We start from the raw sequence: 22,301 nt of genomic DNA, 5'->3' as shown, positions 1-22,301 counted from the left end.
TTTGGGATAATATTTTGCATAAAAGTGCACAGTAAGTGTTTCACAAAGAAAACATTGGGCTACGCTTTCTCCTTTTTGAGCTGCTAAGCAGGAATCTATGGCATTGATTGATGCGTCATTTGGAAATCTGCAGTGCTCTTTATCGTTTCACTATGAATATGCATGAAAAATCAGTTTTTGTAACTGTTATTAGAGATGCTCTAGGACTATAATTTAATAACAATTCCCTTAAAAGACAAAGGAACTTGAATTACAATAAACAAGTATTGATAACTGAGTGTCATATTGAAAAAGAGCTTCTTGTATTCAGGGACATTTTCAAACAGTGACAAGAAGTAGCGACTAAAGAGGAGCTACATAGGGACGTGTCAGCCTCTAGTTGAATTACTAAAAGAGAAATGCTTTCACATTCTGTCCACCTATGTCACACTATTTATAGAGATTTTTGAAATCATCATCACAGCACTAACACATTTCTGCTAAAGGAACATAGTTCTATTTCTCATGTATACATATGCATCCTGATCAGATAACAGAACATGTATTGACATTTTAAAAAGTTAGCCTTAAAATGGGATATTACTTGAATTATTAATCTTCTTTTTCAGACGAACACAGCAACAACAATTACATATATTCTGCTGCTGAATCAGTCTTTAATTGACATGTGTATGTCTTGTTTCCAGGGTTAATTCGAGTAAACAAAGCCTACATTGGAGAACACACATAAACACCCTGAAGCTCAGCTGTCCAAATGTGATTATGAGTATAGTTAAAATGAAAACAAACAAAATCACTGTTGGCTCCCATAATGTATTTTCTGTTGTGTTGTTTAGTTTTGTTCATTTGTTGAGGGTTTTGTTTTTCACTAGTTAAAAGTTGTTTGATCTCTGACACCTTGCACAGCGATGATTTTGCCAATATATTTCCATGGGCAGGGGAATAAAAGGAAAAAGTAAACAAATAGGACTGTATCAAACTGAAAAGCTTTTGCACAGCAAAAATAAATCAATAACAAAATGGAAAGGAAACACTCTAAATGGGAGAACATACTTGCCAGCGATATAACTGATAAGAGGTTAATTTCCAAAATATATAAAGAACTTACGCAACTCAACACCAGAAGGTTGAACAACCCAATTTAAAAACGGGCAAAGGACCTGAATGAATACTTCTCCAAAGGAGACGTACAGAGGACCAATAGACGAGCAGAATAGAAACAGAGGTGTGGGTACGTGGAACAGACTGACAACTGTCAGAGGGGAGGGGGGAGGGGATGGACACACACAATGGAGTGTGGATAGAGGAAACGGGGGATGAGCGGTGGGTAGGCAGAGCGAGGCAAAGGTTGGGGGAATGGAAATGGAAGGAGACTGTATTTGGGGTGATGGCCTCACAGTGCACGGTACAGCTGATTTATTACTCAGTTGTACGCTTGAAACCTGTCAGGCACACGTGGCAAACACAAGGCCCGCGGGCCGAATCTGGCCCTCCACCTTGTTTTTACCTGGTGGCAGTGCAGAGCTCCTTGCCCCTAGTTAAGGAATAGTTACATTTATACAGTCCTAAAATTACATTTGGCCCTTTGAAGGCAACCGCAAGGCTGATGTGGCCCCCAGGGAAAATGAGTTTGACACCCCTGCTGTATGGTTTTGCAAAGCTATGTCACCCCAGTAAATTTAATTTGAAAAGCAAATTAAAATAGCAAAAAAAAAGTTATTCCATACAGACACAAACACACATAAAAATACAAGCTTCCAGATGTAAATTTCTGGTACAAGCCCCTGTTTAGCTAAAACAAAATAAAACAAACAAACTATAAACAAAAACAGCCCTGGCTAGTGAGGCTCAGGTGATTGAGCACCAGCCTGTGAACCAAAAGGTCCCCAGTTCAATTCCCAGTCAGGGCACATGCCTGGGTTGTGGGACCTGGCCCCAGTGGGGGTGCATGAGAGGCAACCACATGTTGATGTTTTTCTCCCTCTCTTTCTCCCTCCTTTCCCCTATCTCTAAAAATAAATAAATAAAATCTTTTAAAAAACTGTCACACCCTTTAGCCATTTCTTTATTAATACACTATAGGAAAAAAGAATTAGTTATGGTTACAGAATAATTGAACTTGTATAGATTTTTATTTTATATGCACTAATCACATATACTGAATTTGACATATAAATGGCCATTATGATAATAAATTAAAATAGAATAACTTCCTGATCACATGCTCAAACCTTAATAAAAGGGGGGCAATAGAGGAGCTTTGTCTAATTGTGCAAGTTTCAGCCTTCTTCGAAGGCACGTGGTTAAAAAAATAAGGAAATGAAGAAGGCATATGTTTATACGCCTGGGTAGTCATGGTGAAGAACATTGTTCCCCAGCCGCAGAGGCGAGCTAGGGCAGCCCTGCTGCATCTATTATTCAGGAAACAGCATAAAATGCTGGAGCTCCATAATGGAAACTGTGAATGAGTCAACCTTATTGACACGCAGACTCTCAGGCACCAGGTTAATGTCACAGAGGCACACTGGTCAGCAGTCAGGGCAAAGAGCCAGGTGTAGTGTCTAACTCCGTGCTCTGAAAGAATGTAGCTCAGAGAGGGAGCAGGGTGGTTCAGGCAGCTGTGAGACTGGAGTTGATGACCACGGGCAGCCTGGTCTGACTGTACAGGTCTATGGGCCTCCTTACTTTCCCGTACAACTTTGATTCTATTCTTGCCTCCTATAACCTTTTAATTTTTTAAAATTTAAATGTTGTGTTGGTACACGTCATTATTTACTTACATCTTTAAAAAAATTGAAAGTTGATTCATGATCAGATTTGAATTCAATACAATAAAAATCATACCTGCATTTTAAATACTACTGAAATCTTAATTTAAATAAAATTATTTATTCTTCTACATAACTAGCATTATGAAGCCTTATTGATAATGAAATGCTATGATTTAACTTTTGTTTAATAAAGTTAGTATAAACATAGTAGCTTTCTACCACAAGATTTTCAAATGCATATAAAACAGAAAAAAATTTAATTTGAGTAAACAAAGTAATCCAAATCAGATCATAATGTGACTCTCTAGTGATTTTACATTGGGTTGTATAAAACAGTTGAATAAAAACTAACTTGTTTTTATCTTAGAAAAACCTGTAAACATATAGGTGTATGTTCTCTCTTTAGGTGTTTTTTTCCCTCAAAATTATATGCCCACATTATGTTATACATCTGACATACCTAATAGGGTGGCCGCTAGCCATGTATAACTATTGAGTATTTAAAATGTAGTTAGTGGAACTGGGTGAATGGATTGATATTATTATTTTAATTAATTTAATTGAAATTTAAAAGCTAACATATTGCATATATTTTTGTTGTTAAACACAGCTTTATTGTTTTGGTGGGATTACATCACATTTAAATGTTGAAAATCATGTATTTTATTTCAAATGTATTTATAAGCATAAAATACATATCTTATTTTGAAGTATTATGAAGAAAAAGGATAATATGCCTCAAGAATAATTTCACATTGGACATAAGTAGAAATAAAAACAGTTTGGACACTGCGTTAAATCAAATACAGTGGACTTGAACCTCACAGTTTGAATTTGTGGATCCGCTCAGAGGCAGATTTACGCTGTTTCCCGCTTGAGGCCGGGAGCCATGGGCACGGAGGCTGACTGTCTGCATTGATCTGCACCGTTTCCCGTGGCAGCTTAGGCATCCACAGATGGTGCCCTAGTGTGGCCAGGACACCAGGGGACCACTAAGTTTCTGGGGAGTCAAAACTTTCACGCAGCTTTTGACAGTGGGAGGGTGGATGCCTCTAACCCCCATGTTTTTCAACTGTCAATGGTAGGTTATTAGTATTGATTTAACCAGTTATTTTTACTGTGTTTCATATGGCTTCCAGAACGTTTTAAATTACACAGGTGGCTCACAGTATATTTATGCTGGGAGACACCGGCAGGAGATGCTTGTTCCATACATTGAGCATTAACACTGAGCAATATACCCAAAGATCCTGGGACCAAGAGATTCCAGTCTGGTGAAGGGAAAGTAACAATCACTGGGCGGCCAGTCACATCCACGTTGACTAGAAAGGAGTTCATCCATGTTGGCTGAATATTTAATGTGTGAAGAAAGAAAAAAAACTATCATTATAGTTGTAAATATGTGTTAATCTTTTACAGTAGCCAGTAACGTGCCTTTACTCAAGTTATGGATTTAGGTTTACTATGATAAGACTAATTTGAGCGATCAGTAAATCCATAGCTACAAAGCACTAATGACAATAACATACTGTGTTCTCCCAAGTGAATATGAAAACAAAAAAAGAAACATGTACTTTTTAATAATTTTGCCACTACTAAAATTTAGTTATAGGTCAAATTACTCAAAATGAAAATGATCAGTCTCTTTTTAGTTGTCACTTGCTTTTCCGCCCAGCAAGTCAGCCAGTTAAGCACGGCAGACCAACACTCTTTGTACTTTAGTTGGAATGCACCATTACATGGGCTGCAGAGAAGCATAGTGGCCGATTTTAAAGTCATATGTAGCCCTCACTTCCGTTGTTCTGCTTCATTTTTTGTTCCTACAACTTTCATTAGACCCTTTAGTTTTAGGGTTTCTGCTTCTCTTTCATCTTTTCCTATTACACAACTTGATATTCCTTTATATTTTTCTCTATTTTAGGTGTACACATTTAAGAAGAGAGTATTAAGTCCAGGTAATGAGATGGATAATGCCACAATTGGTATTAAAACACTTTGTACGGATTTGTAGATGCAACTTTTTAAAATATTTTATTTATTTATTTTTAGAGAGAGGGGAAGGGAGGGAGAAAGGAAAACATCAATAGGTGATTGCCTCTCATGTGCCCCCTACTGGGGACCTGGCCTGCAACCCGGGCATGAGTGGGAATTGAACAGGTGGCCCCTTTGGTTTGCAGGCCAACACTCAATCCACTGAGCCACACCAGCCAAGGCTAGTGGATGCAATTTATCTGGTTAGCAAATCATTTTTTCCAATAGTTTGTCCAGTATTTATTATTTAAGGCTCATATGTCTGAATGTTTTATAAATGAACACTTAAACTTAAGTAGCAATATGTAAAATACAAATTAAACTTGTTGAGGATTTCTGTAAAATTATTGTAATGTTGACCAGACACCACCTGAATTGTTGATATATTCATTTAACTAACAACATTTAATCAAAACTTTACATAATTATAATAAATAGAATTCATAATAGGCTAACAGTAAAAAATATTGTGTGGTTTATCTGAGCCTTAAAATGGTCAAAGGATTTCTCTGAAAACTGAAATTACATTGTTGATATCAATTGGTCTTTGTCTATGAACTCTTCAAGATTGTCTACTTAGATAATCTGTCATCTGTGAAGAAAGATTGTTGTATCCCTACTTTCCCAAACTCTATTCCTTTCATTTATTTTCTTGTTTCATTGCATTAGGCAGGGTTTCCAGTATGGTGTTGAATAGAGAAGGGGAGGTGAAGCATCTGTGCCACGTTCTTGCTGTTTCAGAAAAAGAATCTAGTTTCTCGCCGTTAAGTATGATTTCACCTGTAGTGCCATGTTCCTGTGTAATGTGAGTTCCTGTGGTTACTGTTTTCTTCTTTTTCTACCTTTTCTTATTCAATTTCTTATTTTATTTTATTAAGTTTAAGTGATGAGATAGTAGAAGTAAAGCTTATTCTTCTTTGGAGGTGAAGAGAACATGTTTTCATGTTTTGCATAATTATAACTCTACCATCAAATTTAAAAGTGTTTCTATTGGAATACTAACATATTTCCAATATTTAAAAGCTATTTTTGAATTGGTGAATACTATTTACTTGGGGTTAAAGATTAAAATTTAAGTTACTAAATTATATTATATAAAAGATCTATATAACAAATATATATGATTTCATTTATATTTATATGATACATATTCATATTTTTATATATATTCATCCACCTATGTTTATATAAGAACTTTACAGCCAGGTATCCAAAAATAGTAGTAGGAACATTAATATAACTGATAATGCAACAATACAAACAACATTTATAATGCCTGCAGGTAGATCTCAGTGGGATTGACTGAGGCATCATTTATTTATTATCTGTAAAGCAGTTAAGGACTTTTGGCAAACTGGAAATGTAATATCAAACCTCTAAAATGAACTAAATGATACAGAACAATTCTACAGGTTTTTTTCTTGCTGTAAAATTCTCTAGGTTTATTTATCTTTAGCAGAGGTTCACACTGAAAACGTTTAAAGAGACATATATCATATATAATATAACAAACTACATGTATGCATATAAAATTCTGCATATCTGTACATACATTCACTCCCATGGACATAAAATATGTGAACTAGTTTGTTCTAACCTAGGTAAACATGTCAAAGAGCACTTAGTAGACTTAATGAGGCTAAATCAAATTAATTGTAACTGTATCTGTGGCATCCAATTCCCCCAAACTGCCTCATGGCACTGCAGAGACCTTGGCATATGTGAGTTTAGGTCACACTAGTCAAAACCAAGGAGCTGACAGACCAGATTTCCTTCCCTAGGTTTTGCTCATTAGCCAAACCAGAATACTTAGTGCATCAGGTCGCTCTGCTTGAAACCCCAGACAACACACGACTTTGGGATATGATCCCATGATATCTCATTGAAAATGTCTAAATAGATGTACCTGGTGTAACAGGACACAGATGACAACTTAGAGGATGTTTTCTTGCCTCTGTCACACATTTTGACAGTTTTACAAACTGCTGTCTACAGCAGCCTTTGGACACCATCTTAACTTACTGTTTGTCCTACTACCGTGAACTATGTTCCTTTGGCTTTTTAAAGGTCCTCATAGACATTGTGGCAACAATTTTTGGATACATTTCATGCAAAAGAATTAACATTAATTAGAAGACAAAGCAACATTTTTAAGTAATTAATATTTGTTACATATTTATTTGCAATATTGATTTATGATTTTGTGTTCCTGCTATTATAAAGTTTTAATTAATGTGCTGTTTTTCATAATATGTCTAATGCTCCTAACATCTATAAACACATGGGTGGCTTAAAGGTACATTGTTTCTAAATTCTATTATAAAAACATGGAAATAAAAATATTTTGCACTCTCTTGGAAAACACACAGGGCAAACATAACTTAAGCCAAAAAATGTATAGGACATTACAATGATCATATACGACTCTTCTAAACTGCATAAAATCAATAGAAAATCCCCTTACCCCTCTTCCTTAGTGACAAATAATATATTCTCCTTATTAAGTGATGTGATAATGAGAGACCTAATTCAATTTACTGTTACTATAGTGAAATACACATGTCAATCTCTCCCTTCCATTCTTTCTCCAGTTAAAATAAAATAAGTATTACTTCATATGCCAGAAGTCATTTCTCTACTTGTGTTTTGGAACCCATTTCTTCCCTCATCTCTGACACACCATGGACAAAAGTTTCTCATATAAAATCAACTCTTTCTCTTTAGGTAACCCCACCTTTAACAATTAAATAAATATAGATCAATCTGTTAAACAAAGAACAAAACAGATTGTTTCCCACTAAACATCTCTTCCTATTCGCAATCATAATTTTTGAGAGAGTTGTTTACACTGCTGTTTACTTGTCTTACTATACAACTCAATATATTCTGAGATGTGCCCCCTATTTAACTTAAACTATTTCTTCAAGAATCAAAAAGGACCTCAGTAGTATTTAGCCAAGTGCAACCTTTTCAGTGGGTTCTTTAATGTCCCCGTGAGCAGCACTGGAGCTCCTCTTGCCCCGTGCTCCATGCCCTGATGTCCTCACTCCTGTTACAGCGCCTTCTCCTTATTCACGGTTGTATGTTCACTTGTGCACTGGAAGTCTTCACGCGGACGGCCCCCAGGGAACTTTAAAAAAAAGTCACGCTGCATTTCCCCACACACAAGCAATCAGTTCCATTGTGTGTGTTTTTAGTTTACTAACAACTCATTTCCCACAACATCTGTCTCATTGTTGACTTCAACTCACTTCCTCAAACTGTGTTAAATAATTCATCAAAATTCTTCTATTATATTTTCTAAGTAGGGTTTGAATCTTCCCACTTACATGCATTATCGCATTTGCCCTATTCACTCAAGATCACATCTTTTATGACCTAGCCTAATTCCCTTACAGGAATTCTGATCATGGAAATTCTCAACACCAATTTATTTTTCTCACTGCACATCAAGTAATCTTTCTAAAGTTCACGTGAAGTCACGTGACTCCATGATTCATTTGGCTTCCCCTCTTCTTTAGCTACAGCTCTGACTTTGAAGCCTTGCATTGAATTTCCCAAATACCTAGGCCTCACTGATGTCTAGAGAGTAAGTGGGGATGTATTTAGTGAAACAATATTATATCATGTTAAGTAAATTTCATTTGATTTAAAAATTTATAAATTTAAAAAAAAATTTCAAAACTCATAGCTGAAATACTGAACAAAACCACAAAGAGGTACCACCGCACACCTGTTAGAATAGCTATTTTCAATAAGACAAGAAATAAACAGCATTGACAAGATCGTGGACGAAAACAAAGCTCACGCACTGCTGGTGAGAACAGAAACTGGTACAGTCGTTAGGGAAAAGAGTGTGGAGGTTCCTCACAAAAGTGAGGACAAAGTTATAGCAGCCTCTCTTCTGGGTATCTACCCCCAAACAGAAAACTTTTATTTGTAAAGATATATGGACCCCTAAGTTCGTTAGCATCATACATGATATCCAAGAAATGGAATCAAACTAAATGTCCTTTGGGGGACATGTTTGTGCGTGTGTGTGTGTGTGTATACATATGATATAGAATACTACTCAGCCATGAGAAAGAGTAAAAGTCACTCCCAACAAATGGAGCCTGAGAGTATTATGCAAATGAAATAAGTCAGATGGAAAAAGGTAAGAACCACATGATTTCACTCACCTGCGGCATATGAAACAGAAAGCAACAAATGAACAACGACAACAAAAAACCCCAAACAAATAAACCCATAGAACGCAGACAGCAGAAAGAGGGTTATCAGAGGCAAAGGGATGGGGGAGAATGAGGAGGGCCAAACCTAACGTGCCAGAGGGAGACTAGAGCTGGGGTGGCACACAGATGACATAGTAGAGAAGTATGCGCTTGAAACTTATATAATGTTATTGACCAATGTCACTCCAATAAATTTTATAAAACAAACCCTGAAAAATAAACTTGCCAGGATAGCTGACATTTGCTCACTTTCTCCACAACCCTCATGCCCCCTGTGCTCCTGTGATCGATCTTGCTTTATGCATTTAGAAGAGAACTCCGTCTTTCCTCCCCACCTCCAACAGCCATCTAAGCGAACTCTGCTAGTTTGCACAGCTGACGGGAGTGAATCCCGTAAGCAGTAAACACACTTTAATTACTGATACAGGTCATTCCTAAGACTCACCACAAAGATACTGATGTTTTGTGTTTCACTTCATTCCTATTCCGTTTAATTCTAAGGACCCAGATTTAAAGATGTCCACCAAGGAAATGCTTAAGATAACCTAGGATTTGTTCAACACTTGACTATATTTACTGCATGATTTGGACATAGGGGCTCAGAGACATAAAGTAACCTGTCTAAAACCACTAAATTTACTAAGTGGGAGACCTAAGTATGCTTTGTATAGATAGATATAAGTGATCTCTTTAAACTTTCCATTTTATTTGCCATAGTAATGAAGATAGTGATTATAAAGTGGTTTCCATGAATCCTAGTGCAAATGATTTTCATAGGATGCTGCAGTATTGGACACATATAGTTAGTTGTGAAACAACTATTCCTCATAGCCTCATTTCATCCATCAGCTTAAGGTATATTTATAATAGTACAATTACTACTGTATTGTACAATTACAGTATCAGGCGCTACTGTGGCAACACGACCTAGAAAAGTAAGCATACAAAGAAGTGGTAGGGGCAGAGATGTATGCGTTTATTTGAGAACAGGTGAGTGAACCGTGGGCATCAGTCAACTGTTATGAACGAATAAGTGTCAGTTCATCAGGTGAGCAGTTCAGTGGAAGTCAGTTAGGAGCTTTTACCGCATTTGAAAGTTTCAGAAGTCACATTATTAATTCAAATGCTTAGAAGTGTTGCTTCATTCACATACCAGAATTAGGTTCTGTATGTAGAATGGCTTCATTAAAGCTATGTTTTTTTTTAACTTTATATTATGTTAGAAAATGTTTATACATTATAGGTATATATATATTTATAATACATACATTTCTGAAGAAATAGTCCATGATTACTGTTTCAAGATATTTTCTCTAGTTAAAGGGTCAACCTTTTCCTTGATGAATAGATGGTGTCCTGGATCTTTTGTGGGTTGACTGAAAAACGGTGTCATTCTTATCTGCGCATGAAGCAGAGATTATGACCCAACTGTCATGTAACGGGAGGGATCATCTGTCTTTCCTTTTTTGAGTCAAGGGATTTTGGCAGGAACATAATATTCCCTTCAACATCAGTTTGTTCCCTTGACTTTTTTTATAGACTCCATTTATCTGATTCTGCCCCTTCCACCAAGCGCTCGGGCCTCCAGACTGATTAGACCCTAATTCTTCTGGCATGCTGTCAACGTGCCCCACTCGGAATAACGATTAAGCCTTTGCTTTTGCTGCTCCTCGGCAATTTTGTCTCCCTTTCTGTGTTTCCTGTCCCTGCCTTGTGATTTTCACTTATTTTGCCTCAAGCCACCTCTTGACAATATGTTACCACCTCTCTCCACGGATTTGTTTCTTCTCTACCCAAGTAATTTACGTCGACTTCCTCATTTCCCTGCCCGACCTCAACTTAGGATCCAAGCTATTAATGTTGTATGTAAACCTTTTATTTTGTTTTACAGGAATATTCAGAAAGATGAGACATTTTATTCTATCTTCATTTTGCAAACAGCACAGTTTTAACATAAAAAATATTCAGATATAAATGTACATTATAATTATAAGCTGGGCTCTAAATATTAAGGGGACATTTTTTTCCAAGTTTGCAGGAAAATTAAATTCTATTGTAAGCTTAATCAAGCATTCCGAGTTTGTTTTTTTCCCCCGTTCCTATACGTTTATGCACTGATGTCTGTCTCCTGCACAGGCCAGACAGGAGAACTGAATGGGTATGTGGTAGGGACTTTTCAAGTCTTTGGTGGTAGTAGTACTCTCTGCAGTTCTTCCAGGGAGGAGGCGCTCCTCCTGGTTTACTCTTTTCTAGGAGATAGCATTCTGTTGGCTCCACTTGGCCTTTCCCAAAATCATAGCTCCTCACTCCACAGGTCCGGGCAGCAGCGTGGGGATTTTGGCAGCTGCTAAGTATTTCTGTTCCAAGTATTCATTCTGGAAATGACCAGAGGATGGGTTCGGGGACCCCCTGGACACACTGAGAGATGGACTGGAGCTGACACCTCTAAGTCCCTGCTGTTCCTGGAGGGCCACAGGGACACTGGGGGTCTCCTGGAGTCAATGTCAGCTCAGAGCCAGTGTCCAGTAGTCCCTGAGAACATCAGCTATGTCGTTTCTTTAATGCACAGTTACCCTGGTCAAAGATCACAAGTCCTCGTGGGAAAGGCTAGGAGAAAAGTTAATGGTCTAAATTTTGGGGAGTGCTATGGCTTCCTTTTAACAGTGGACCCAGCCTTCCCTACATTCTAGGGCTACTGGGTGTGTGACCAGCTCAAGTCTGGGAATTGACTGGGATGCTATGACTGTTTTTTATGAATAGAGTTAATCTTCTATTCACTTTACCTAGAATTTTTCTGCTTATAAAGATCAAGTAAGAACTTTGGCTTCTCCTTGTTTCACTCTAGGAACACCATAATTCACTCCTGGACCCCATAGGGTCTATACCTGTCGGACTACTCTGGTTGCTGCTGTGACTCCGCTCTCCACTGGGGTGAGCAGACCCAGCTTGCCACTGAAATCCCACTTGGGTCATGCCGCCCTGGGATCCAATGACTCACAGGGTGTTTAGGTTTTCTATCCGAGTGACTGTGGTTCAAACTGTACCACTCGCCCTTTGGAGAAGAGCAATCAAGAAGCTCGTCAAAGATGCTGGACTCCCTTCCAAATTTGTATCTCAAAAACTTGGTGAAAGACTTGCCTTCTAGTCGCTTGCAGTGGGAGGGGGTCTTAACTAATGCACTCGAACATCCCAGTCTCCCTCAGGCTTTGGATGCCTTTCTCTACCTGAATCCAAAGAAGGTCCATCATTCCAGTTTAGTCAGGGTGGACCATCTTTTGATCCATGTTACAAACAAACAAACAAACAAATAAACAAAATGTCCTTGAGTCCTTTTTGAGCTTCTCTTGTTGAGCATTAGATGTGGAATCTCCAGTCAGTGAGTCCATATAAAAATTTCCGATTTTAATGACTTTGCGCTCCTTCCACCATTATGTCTCGCCCTTAATATTCATTTACACACATGTTCTCCGGATTTCTGTTTGCATAAATGAGAAGACTCGAGTATGGTCACACCTCTCTGTACTCATAGACTTTGGGACTCTTCAAACCCTGTACTTGTCACATTTTGACAAGAAAAAAAAATGGTTTCAGCACTTGGCGCTTGCCTGGGACTGGTTGGTTCTAGCACTCATCACGACTTCCAGGGTGAATTAACGATGAGTACTGAGGTGCCACTGTAGTTCTTTTGGAGTGTAGTGCGCCCCCCATGGGCCACAGTTTGTATCTTCCTTTTACAGGTCTGTCAGGACTTGAGACTAGTTACAAGTCTAGAGTCAAAGCTGGTGGTGGTTGGGGCCCGAGAAGAATCAGTGTTGTCCTGCATAGAAGCTGCCCCCAGGGAGACCATTACCCCCATGGCCTCAATCAATACCGAGTTAGTCCCCATGAGACAGGGGTGGAAAAGTCTGTACCACTGAGAGGAGATAGGCAGAGACTTGCATCTGAGGAGGTGTTCTGGGGGTGGGGAGGCCTTTTTGATTAGCAAGGAAGACTCCTCAGAATTTAGGAGTTCAATGTCCTCACCTTTATCAGAATCTTTCCAAATATCTCTATCACAGCTTCAAGATCTGTTTTTTTTCTCTTCCCCCATCAGTGCTCTTACTTTAACAGTGAGATAGCCTGCGAGCCTGAGAATTCTACATGCACTGTCCTTCAGCCAGTCACAGGATGAGCTTCTGCCTTTGATTTTTAGCAATTTCAGCCCTGTGGCTTCAGCAGATGAAGCTTTCCTTCAGGATAAGTACACTCTGAGGTCATCTATGGGGTGATGGAGGTGGGGATTTGGCTTTCTAAGCTCATCTTTTTCTTTCAACCCCTTGTCCGGTGGCATTAGAAGCAACCAACCGCTCATTACATTCCTACATTCTAAAAATATTTGTGTCATGTACAGAATCGCTTAGTTTCTCGCTCCTGTTAAATGGTGGATTAAAAGTATCTAGTGCAGACATTTTGATTATCTCTTTGGATCGTTCTTTCTATGGACTGTCATATCAGTGAAAGAGATTCATTAGCCTCTTTAAATCGAATCAGATTAGAGTGAATTGGGAGAACTCACCTTTAAAACTCTCTTCCTCTAGAACCACCCTCATTAACAAAATCCACGTTCTCCCTAGAGAATGTTTGCCTCCCACCTAAAATCCCTTCGTGCTGCCCCTTTTAAACTCAACCCCACCCCCGCCCGAGACCCCAGCGGTCACAAATCTGTTCTCAACCCCCATTGTTTTGCATATTCCAGAATGTCACAAATGAAATCGTGCCGTATGTAACCTTTGAGTCTGACATGTTTCATTTAGCATAATGCTTTGACATTATCCATCATTTTTTTCTATAAATAGTTTGTTCCTTTTCAATAGTGTGTTCCTTTCAAATAAAAGCCATTTGGCAAAGGAGCCTCAGAAATGCAATTTGCAGCCTCTCAGCTCTACCTACCATTCAAGATCACACACAGACTGAGATCAGGTAGCTGTGAGACAACAGATGCATACATTGTTCAACAGAGATTAAATGGTTCAACCAGGAAAGCATAATGCGATGTTGTAAATATAGAACATTTTTATACGTGTGGACAAATTATATATATTCTAATCATTATATAATTCAGTAGTTTGTTTCTGCAGGACAAATTGCTCATAGCCTTACACTGTATTGTTTCTAACAAGGTGGCTGATAGGACTTCTTTTTAATCCTCCTTGCCACAATTGAAGAAGGATATTTAGAGGAGATGACCCAGGACTGCAAAGGGATCCAACACACGCTAAATAAAATTTAAGAAAAATGTTCAGCATCCCCAACCCAGCAATCACAGCTGGGGCATCTGGGAATAGGATTTGTACATTTAGAAGATAACTTGGGAAATTCTTTTTGTTCTGTGAAACCAGGGTTCTAAATTGAATTTTAGGGTCAGATTATTTTGAGCATGCAATGTTTCTTAAGTGCCATGTACTCAGTTCACATTTTATAAAGGGCCGATTATTATGTACCTTTCAACAATAGTAAGAAAAGGAGATTGCTTTTCAAGAAAATTTACTTTTAAGTTGGACACCACTGGGGCCATATTCTCACTCTGTGGGATCCTAGGCAACTTCTATCAAGCTCATATAAAGTAGAAATACAACAATTTTTTTTCAAATACAAAAATTCAGAATAATTTTTTTTGTGAAATAAGAAATAACATTATTGTGAGGTTAATTAAATGACAGGATGGTCTTGCAAAGCTAATTTTTTTAGATTTCCAGGGGTTCTACTACTCAACTAAATTCAGTCCAATCCTGCCTGGTGTTGGGCACGTATCCTGGTTACACTGTTGCCTCTTTTTCTCCCTTCCTTCCTTCCTTCCTTCCTTCCTTCCTTCCTTCCTTCCTTCCTTCCTTCCTTCCTTCCATATACCAGGTATAACACTGTGATATCATTGGACTGAGATTCCCATGACAATAGCAGTAATTCCAGAAAGTTCTGAGATGACCTGTGGCTGTTTGGGGGGCATGCTATGGATAGGTTAGACTAAGGAAAAACAAAAGAACAAGGAATCCACTCACTGGCTCCCTCAGTGGAAAAGTCTTTCCCTCTATGGACAATATGCACTTTACTGTCATCATAAAAGGAGAGTGAGGAATTGTACAGAGTAAAGCTGCTAGTCAGTTGGACTGTCTTGGAATTTCCCTAGGTTTTATGGTGATAGTTTTAACAAAGCATAAATTAATGCAAAATATGTTTCAGTGTTTGAAGACTTAAAATAAGGCCCATCAATTCCTTGCACAGTGTCCATTACATAGTACATAATAAAGACATTTTAATCTATTAATAAATATAATGGACGACACTTACTGAGCATACACTAGAGGCCAGAAATTTCATGTCTTAGTTTATTCAATCATTGTGGACATTATGTGATGTAGGTATTATTATTATCACTATTTGTCAAGTAAAAAAGAGACAGAGAAAGAATGAATAACTTGTGTAAGACCATCTAGGCCACTGGATTTGACAACAGGTATTTCAATATAGGACTTCACTCTTCCTCACCGGGCGTGAAGACACAGGGTGAGCATAGAATGCATTTTAAAGGGTTTTCATGTCAAAGGATAGGTTACTTCTGCTTGTTCACAGTAGGACTGGAGTTGAATGTTGTGAAGAGTGGGCAAAATTGTGAATGATAAGTAGAATTTATGGGGAGACAGTTTGAGTTAAAATAAAAAGTGTTTTTTTATAAAAACATTTCTAACAGTAATCCTAACAAAGGTTTCATGGAACAGAATACCGTGCACCTATTAACCAGTCCCAGGGGAGGACTCCAGACACTGCCAATTACATCTTGGTGTTCGAGTTGCCAACAAAAATACCTGCAGTCAAGCCATGGATGGAACAGTGCTTTCCTTACACAGAGGAGAGAGAGAGCAAGATCAGGTCGATGGTGGGTCTCCTTCCTCCATGGCCAGTGGGGCTCTGGTGGAAGCCACTGCAAGACAGTGCCCACCCTTCTCGCGCTGAAATGAGAAAGACTCCTCTCCTCCCCGGGAAGGGCAGATACAGCGGTGTGGTTTGCCAGGGGTCACGTGCTCACAATCTTGAAGCAGAGCTAACAGAGCACTCATTCAGGTTAAAGCCGGGGAAGATATTGCCACACAAGGTGATAAGCCCAGCACGCGGTCCGCGGGTTGTTTCGCTCTCGGTAAGGAAGCGTTTCAGGCCCAAGAACCATTCACATGCAGCTGCGCCTGAGCAGAAGCCCGCTCACCCATGAGGCTGCTTTGCCCAACAGAGTTTTTTAAAACAGACTATGAGGCAGAGACATTGTACAAGAGAGTCCAGATTTAGATGATGAACATTAATGCATAGTAAAATCCCTTCAAATTCTGGCACTCAAAACCTTGTAATCATATAATTTTCACTTTGAAAGTAGCTGAGATTCAGAACTAAGTGACTCTGCAGTGACTGGGAGGTAAGCTATGGCATGCGGCGTGCCAACACATGCCTAAATGCCCAAATGACGGGATAGCCGCGCGTGTGCCTGTGTACGCATGCGCGTGTGTGTTTCTCATCAGGACAAAGAAACTTGTCCTAACTTTTTTGAGAAACTTGCTCATAATGTGAGAATCTTAACTATAAAATATTCTCCTATTCTTTATAGTAAACTATTAATACGTATCCCACATTCAGACTTGTGAAGATTAAAGAATTTGCAATATATTTTGTCTAAAATGTCCATTTCCCTTTATCTACAGGGTGCTCTCATATCCATCATTCAGGAGTCTGGAGGGGGAGGGGGAGAGGGATAACGGGGAAGAAGGGGAAGGATGGAGTCAAGGACCATGTGTAGAGGACAAAGACAACAGGGCAGGGGGATTGTGGGAAGTGACCGGTGGGTCGGGCAGGGGAGAGTAATGGGGGGCGGGGACAACTGTAATTGAACAAGAATAAAAAAAGTAATTTAAAAAGCAATTTGATAGTTAATAAAAAATGTGCCATATTTCTGGAAGGCCTCTCCAGACTCTTTCCTCCTCATCTCTGGGCAAAGGTGTCCAATATTTTTATTTTGCTCCCAAATGTATTCTATTTCTTTTGTTAAATTGATTAGTTTATATTTTAACATTAAAGCATGGTAATCAAAGTGACAAAAGCATGTCTCATTTAAACTTGCCACACTGATGCTTAGCGCAGTGCCCAGAATGTCAGAACCCACAGAAAGCTTGTCAAGTGAATGGAGTGAAGGGACAATGAGTTAAGTGATATTCTAATATGTGTTTCTTACCATGCATGATTTATTCCATATTTGTGCTTAACAATGTGAGCTTTGGCTTATGGTTTTAACATGTTGCACTGTCTTCCAGCATGTAAATTAGTTGTTAGTCTCATCTTTGGAGACACAAGTTCTCTAAATTTTGTTCTTATCTTCTCTGCCCGGGGCTGTATAATACTACATTTCCAGCTATCACTTTCCCGATCCAAGGCTGGGACAGTACGATGCATGGATTTTCATCTAAGATAAGAAATTGCCTATTGTTTCTCCTTGAACTATTTTCCTGATACAGGATCATTAATTATCATGACTGTTTGGAACATAAATTGAAATTATATTGCGGATTGCATTTTAGAACCTTTTCTCACTGTCGGTTTCTGAGGTTAAGAACCTGCGGCATTGTTCTCTGGCTCTGGCCATCATGGTTTTGAAGGCTCTGTAGCATAAGGGTGGGAGGGTGAGACCAGATTTTTCCAGTGCATTCTCCGCGAATATCACCATGTGCAGGCCGTGTATTAGATACAGCATTTATTCTCCTGGTGATGGATAACAAGGAAGCAGGCAGACATCCTGAGATCCAGATAGAACAGAGAATGAAAGAGTGAGCTGTAAAAAGCTAACTGGTATCTGGCACTTATTTTCAAAACAGTAAAGAAAAATTCACCAAATATATTTTAAATTTTATTGCTTGAAACCAGTATTGTGATGCTGTTTATTAAATTATTACATTGTTTTACATTTAAAACCTCTATGCACACAGAGCTGACAATATTTTACCTTGGAGACACAGTTATTTTTTAGTTTGCAAGCAGCTTACAATCCAAAAATGGCAATAAAATATATGTTTTTAATACATATTCTCACAAAATATTTTTACGGCTGGGAATGCACAGAATTAGTCATACAAACTAGAGAACAGATATAAAATTGTTAACAATATAGAGCAAAAGATTAAATTATAGTTAACATTCATACTTGTTACACACTAATTTGTATTATAAAAGTAATATATGAACTAATACCAGGAGTCAAAAAAACAAAACTCAAACAATTGCGTGTGTATATAAAGAAAATAAATCCTTGCCATAATCCTCAGCCCACAGATTTAGGATTTTTCTCTCTCACTTAAGTAGCTTTGATTAAAGTCCAATGTACACAATTTTGGACATGCATAGATGATAGATGGTTGATAGAAAGGAAGGAAAGAAGGGAGGGAGGGAGAGATGGAAGGAACATAGGAAGGAAGAAAGGAAGAGAAGAAAGAAGAAAAGAAAGAGAAGAAGAGAAAACTACCACTAACAACTGGTTTAGATCTTTAGATTATTTCCTTTATCTTTAGTGAATTTTAGTTTCCTAGGTCCTTTGAGTTTTTCCTCATTATTTTAAAAAAATATTTTATTTATTTCTTTTTAGATGAAGGGGAAGGGAGGGAGAGAGAGAGGGAGAAAAATATCAATGTGTGGTTGCCTCTCAAGCGCCTCCCACTGGGGACCTGGCCTGCAACACAGGCATGTGCCCTGACTGGGAATCGAACCAATAACTTTTGGTAGTCAGGCTGGTGCTCAGCTCACTGAGTCACAGCAGTCAGGGCTTCCTCACTATTTTTGCTTCATGTTATATGTGTATGAGATATTGAAGAGAGGGAGGAGTTCACACATATAACATGTTTTCTGAACTTTTTGTTTAATTATACTCTCTATTTTATCTATAATACAGATTTATAATACATATATATTTGTGTACATATTTCTTTTTATAATTATTACTTAACAGTACATGCATCATATTTTTCTTTAAACTTGTGATTTCCTTTAAAGGTGAGTACTCACTTAAAGCTTACATCCTTTACTCAAAATGTACTACCCTTTCATGTGTTCACTGCAAACCTTTTAAAATTAGCCCCTATAATTTGTTGCAGTCATCTAAATATTAATTAATGTTTTAAAATGTGAAGTTTACATTAAAATTTTTCAGGGTTAATTTAGTTAGCCATAAATTTTGTATATTTCTTTACTCAACAGTGTTCCCTATGTTTTTTTTCTTTGTATTTGGAATTATCATTTATTTTGCTTCAGAACACTAATGTATGATTCTATCAGTGTTTCTTTAATTTTCTGTTGTTCAATTACAGTAGCCCCCATTCCCCCCATTACTCTCCCCCACCCTACCCACCCCCACCCTCCATGTTCAATCTCCCTCCATTGTCTTTGTCCCTGGGTCCTTTATACATGTTCCTTGCTTGACCCTTCCCCTTTTTTCCTCGTTATCCCCCTTCCCGCTTCTTGTTTGAAATGTCTGTTTTGTTCCTCTAACTTCAATCATACAACTGGGTAATGATTTTAAGTTTAAAAAACAAAGAAAGCAAAACAAAAAAGCAATCCTTCAGCGGTGAAGACATTATTGCATTTCTTCTAATAAGTACATCAATTAGCCAGGCATCGTCACTCCATCACTTCATTTCCTGGGTGGCCCCCCGGGATTGATTTTCTCTCAGACAGAGAGAAACATCAATTTCTTGTTCTACTTTTCCATGCATTTATTGTTTGCTTGTTGTATGTTCCCTGCCTGGGCATGGGCAAGGCAACCATGGTGTATTGGGGTAACACTCTAACCAGCTAAGGGACTGGGCCATGGTGACACTGGTTTCGATGTTTGAGCTATTTCCCTTCCTCTGTATTGAATTTTGTATTCCCTGCTTTCCTTGGGCTCTGTCTTCATTCCCTCTGCTCGATAACTTCCAAAGAATTTGCATCATCCTCATCTGCTTGTTCTCTCTCTTGCTTTTAATAGTTATTTTGAATTTTTTTCTGCATGTCATCTAGTAGTTCCATTTAGATGATGGAAAATATCAAATCTTTTTTATTCAGTTAGCTATCTTGGATTTTAATCCTGCATTGTGATTGAAAGAACCTAGATTTCTTCCCTGGCTGGCGTAGCTCAGTGGATTGAGCGCGGGCTGCGAACCAAAGTGTCGCAGGTTCGATTCCCAGCCAGAGTACATGCCTGGGTTGCAGGCCACAACCCCCAGCAACTGCACATTGATGTTTCTCTCTCTCTCTCTCTCTCTCTCTCTAAAAGTGAATAAATTAAAAAAAAGAACCTAGATTTTCTTATTTTCTTCAAGCATTGGGTTAATACACAAACTAGTCAGTAGAGTTCCACAGAGTATGAATGATTCTTCCCTTTCTAATGCACCTAATCCACTGTAACTCCTGTCACAATAAAGGTAAAAACAAGAGCCTCCTCTGCCCAAACTCACGTGTTTCACCTGCTGATTTCCTATCCGCCATGTGGTTGTCTAGGCGTCTAGCTTACTCTAACATGCTCCAGGACCTCAGTCAAGTTAGTTAAACGTGGCCTAAATGATTAGACTAAACACATGAAAGAAACCAACCACATTTTTTATTTTCCTGACACACAAAACATGACAGGCCCACACAGAGGTTTCTGTATTGATGCAACCTTATGCTTTGGGGACAGCCATAGCGAAAGCGTAGATATGCAAATGTACTGTGGAGAGGTCATGAATTTTTCACACAGCAGATATGAAATCGTTGAATGTCAGCGTCATGGGCCGCCGCAGCCAGCAGGGATGTTTGATACTGTGTTACGTGACATATGAAGTAGCACAAAATCAATGACTTCTCTGTGTCTAGGAGGGTTTTTTTTTTCAGGCTAGACTCAGCCTGAATTTGTTCTCTTCCTGCCAAAAGGTGAAGCTGAATATGAACTCATTAAACAATGCCACTTAAGCTGAGGAGGAAACCAGCATAAAAGATCAAGCACGCAGATGGAGAGTGTTGAGGTGAACAGCAACAGCAGTGGGCATTTTTAGAGCATCCCTGAAGGGTGGCTGCTGCCTCCTGTGCTGGCACTCACCGCCCAGGCTGGCTTATTATCTGCTCAAAGCAGCAGTCGCTGGAGCTCGTTATGCAGAGAAATGCAGAGAGACAAAAATGTCTCTGGAAAGATGCAATGAATGAAGTTTCCAGACCAATGATGGTTAAAGAAATGACTCATGAAGAAACATTTAAAACAATTTAGGGTATTCAACACCTGTTTATAATGCTCATCTCTGTATAGTAGAATAGATGACTGCATTTATATTGTTTGCTTTTATGAATTTTCTAATTTTACCAAAATAAGTATGAATTATTTTCCTGAAAAGTAAAGATTTTTTACTTGGTAGATTTTGTATTGCTATTTTTATTTGCTTATTTTTACTCATTTTGAAAGGGAAATCATGGGCAAAGGCAAAGGGGGTAGGGTCAAGGGTGGGATGTGGGGAACAGCTGAGGTGGAGTGAGTGGGGGGGAATGGAGACAACTGTACTCAAACAATAAAAAATGTGAAAAAAGAAAAAAGAAAAAGAAAAAGAAATCAAAAGATAATTATAAGCTGAGGGAATGAGGAAAGGGTGGCACTGTAAAGGATCAGAAAGAAAGCAGATCATGAACTGATACTTGACAAGTTTTCTCCAGATTCCTGGTAATGAAAACATGGGCATAAACATCAGAATTACACTGAATATCATTGTTAGTTTTGTGGGTGCAATATTTGTAAAGTTTACTAGCATTCCGTAGGGTAGGTACTCTTCTCTATGGTTTAATTCACGTTCAACTACAATATTCTGCAGGTTAAGAAAGAAAGGCGTGGAGAGGAAGCCCCTGTGTGTAATGTTACACCCACAGGGCTGAACAGAAATTGTCCCTCATGGCAATTACAGTTTGGGGTATGGTCTCCCCAGAGGTGAATTTGCCTGACAATATTCATCCAACCTTTCTTCTGCCCAGAGGTGTTGCTCCGTGTTACCCTTAGCTCCGTGCCCAAGGCATCGGCCATTGTCAGGAATCCCCTTTCTTAATGCTAACTGCAAATGCTACCCAACGACAAGATCTTTCTTCCTTGGGACTCTCCCAGCCTTTCTCCAAATGGCTATTATTGGATAGCAGATTGTTTCCATGTTAGGATGAGAGACTTGTCACGTGATTTAGTGCCTTTCAAAATGGGCCGTAGTGTTTGTGGGGACTA

The sequence above is a fragment of the Phyllostomus hastatus genome, unplaced genomic scaffold (genome assembly GCF_019186645.2).
Source record: "Phyllostomus hastatus isolate PE091 unplaced genomic scaffold, TTU_PhHast_1.1 phas_contig_159, whole genome shotgun sequence".
Taxonomy (NCBI): domain Eukaryota; kingdom Metazoa; phylum Chordata; class Mammalia; order Chiroptera; family Phyllostomidae; genus Phyllostomus; species Phyllostomus hastatus.
The sequence above is the reverse complement of the archived record's forward strand: the minus strand, read 5'-3'. Positions refer to the sequence as shown.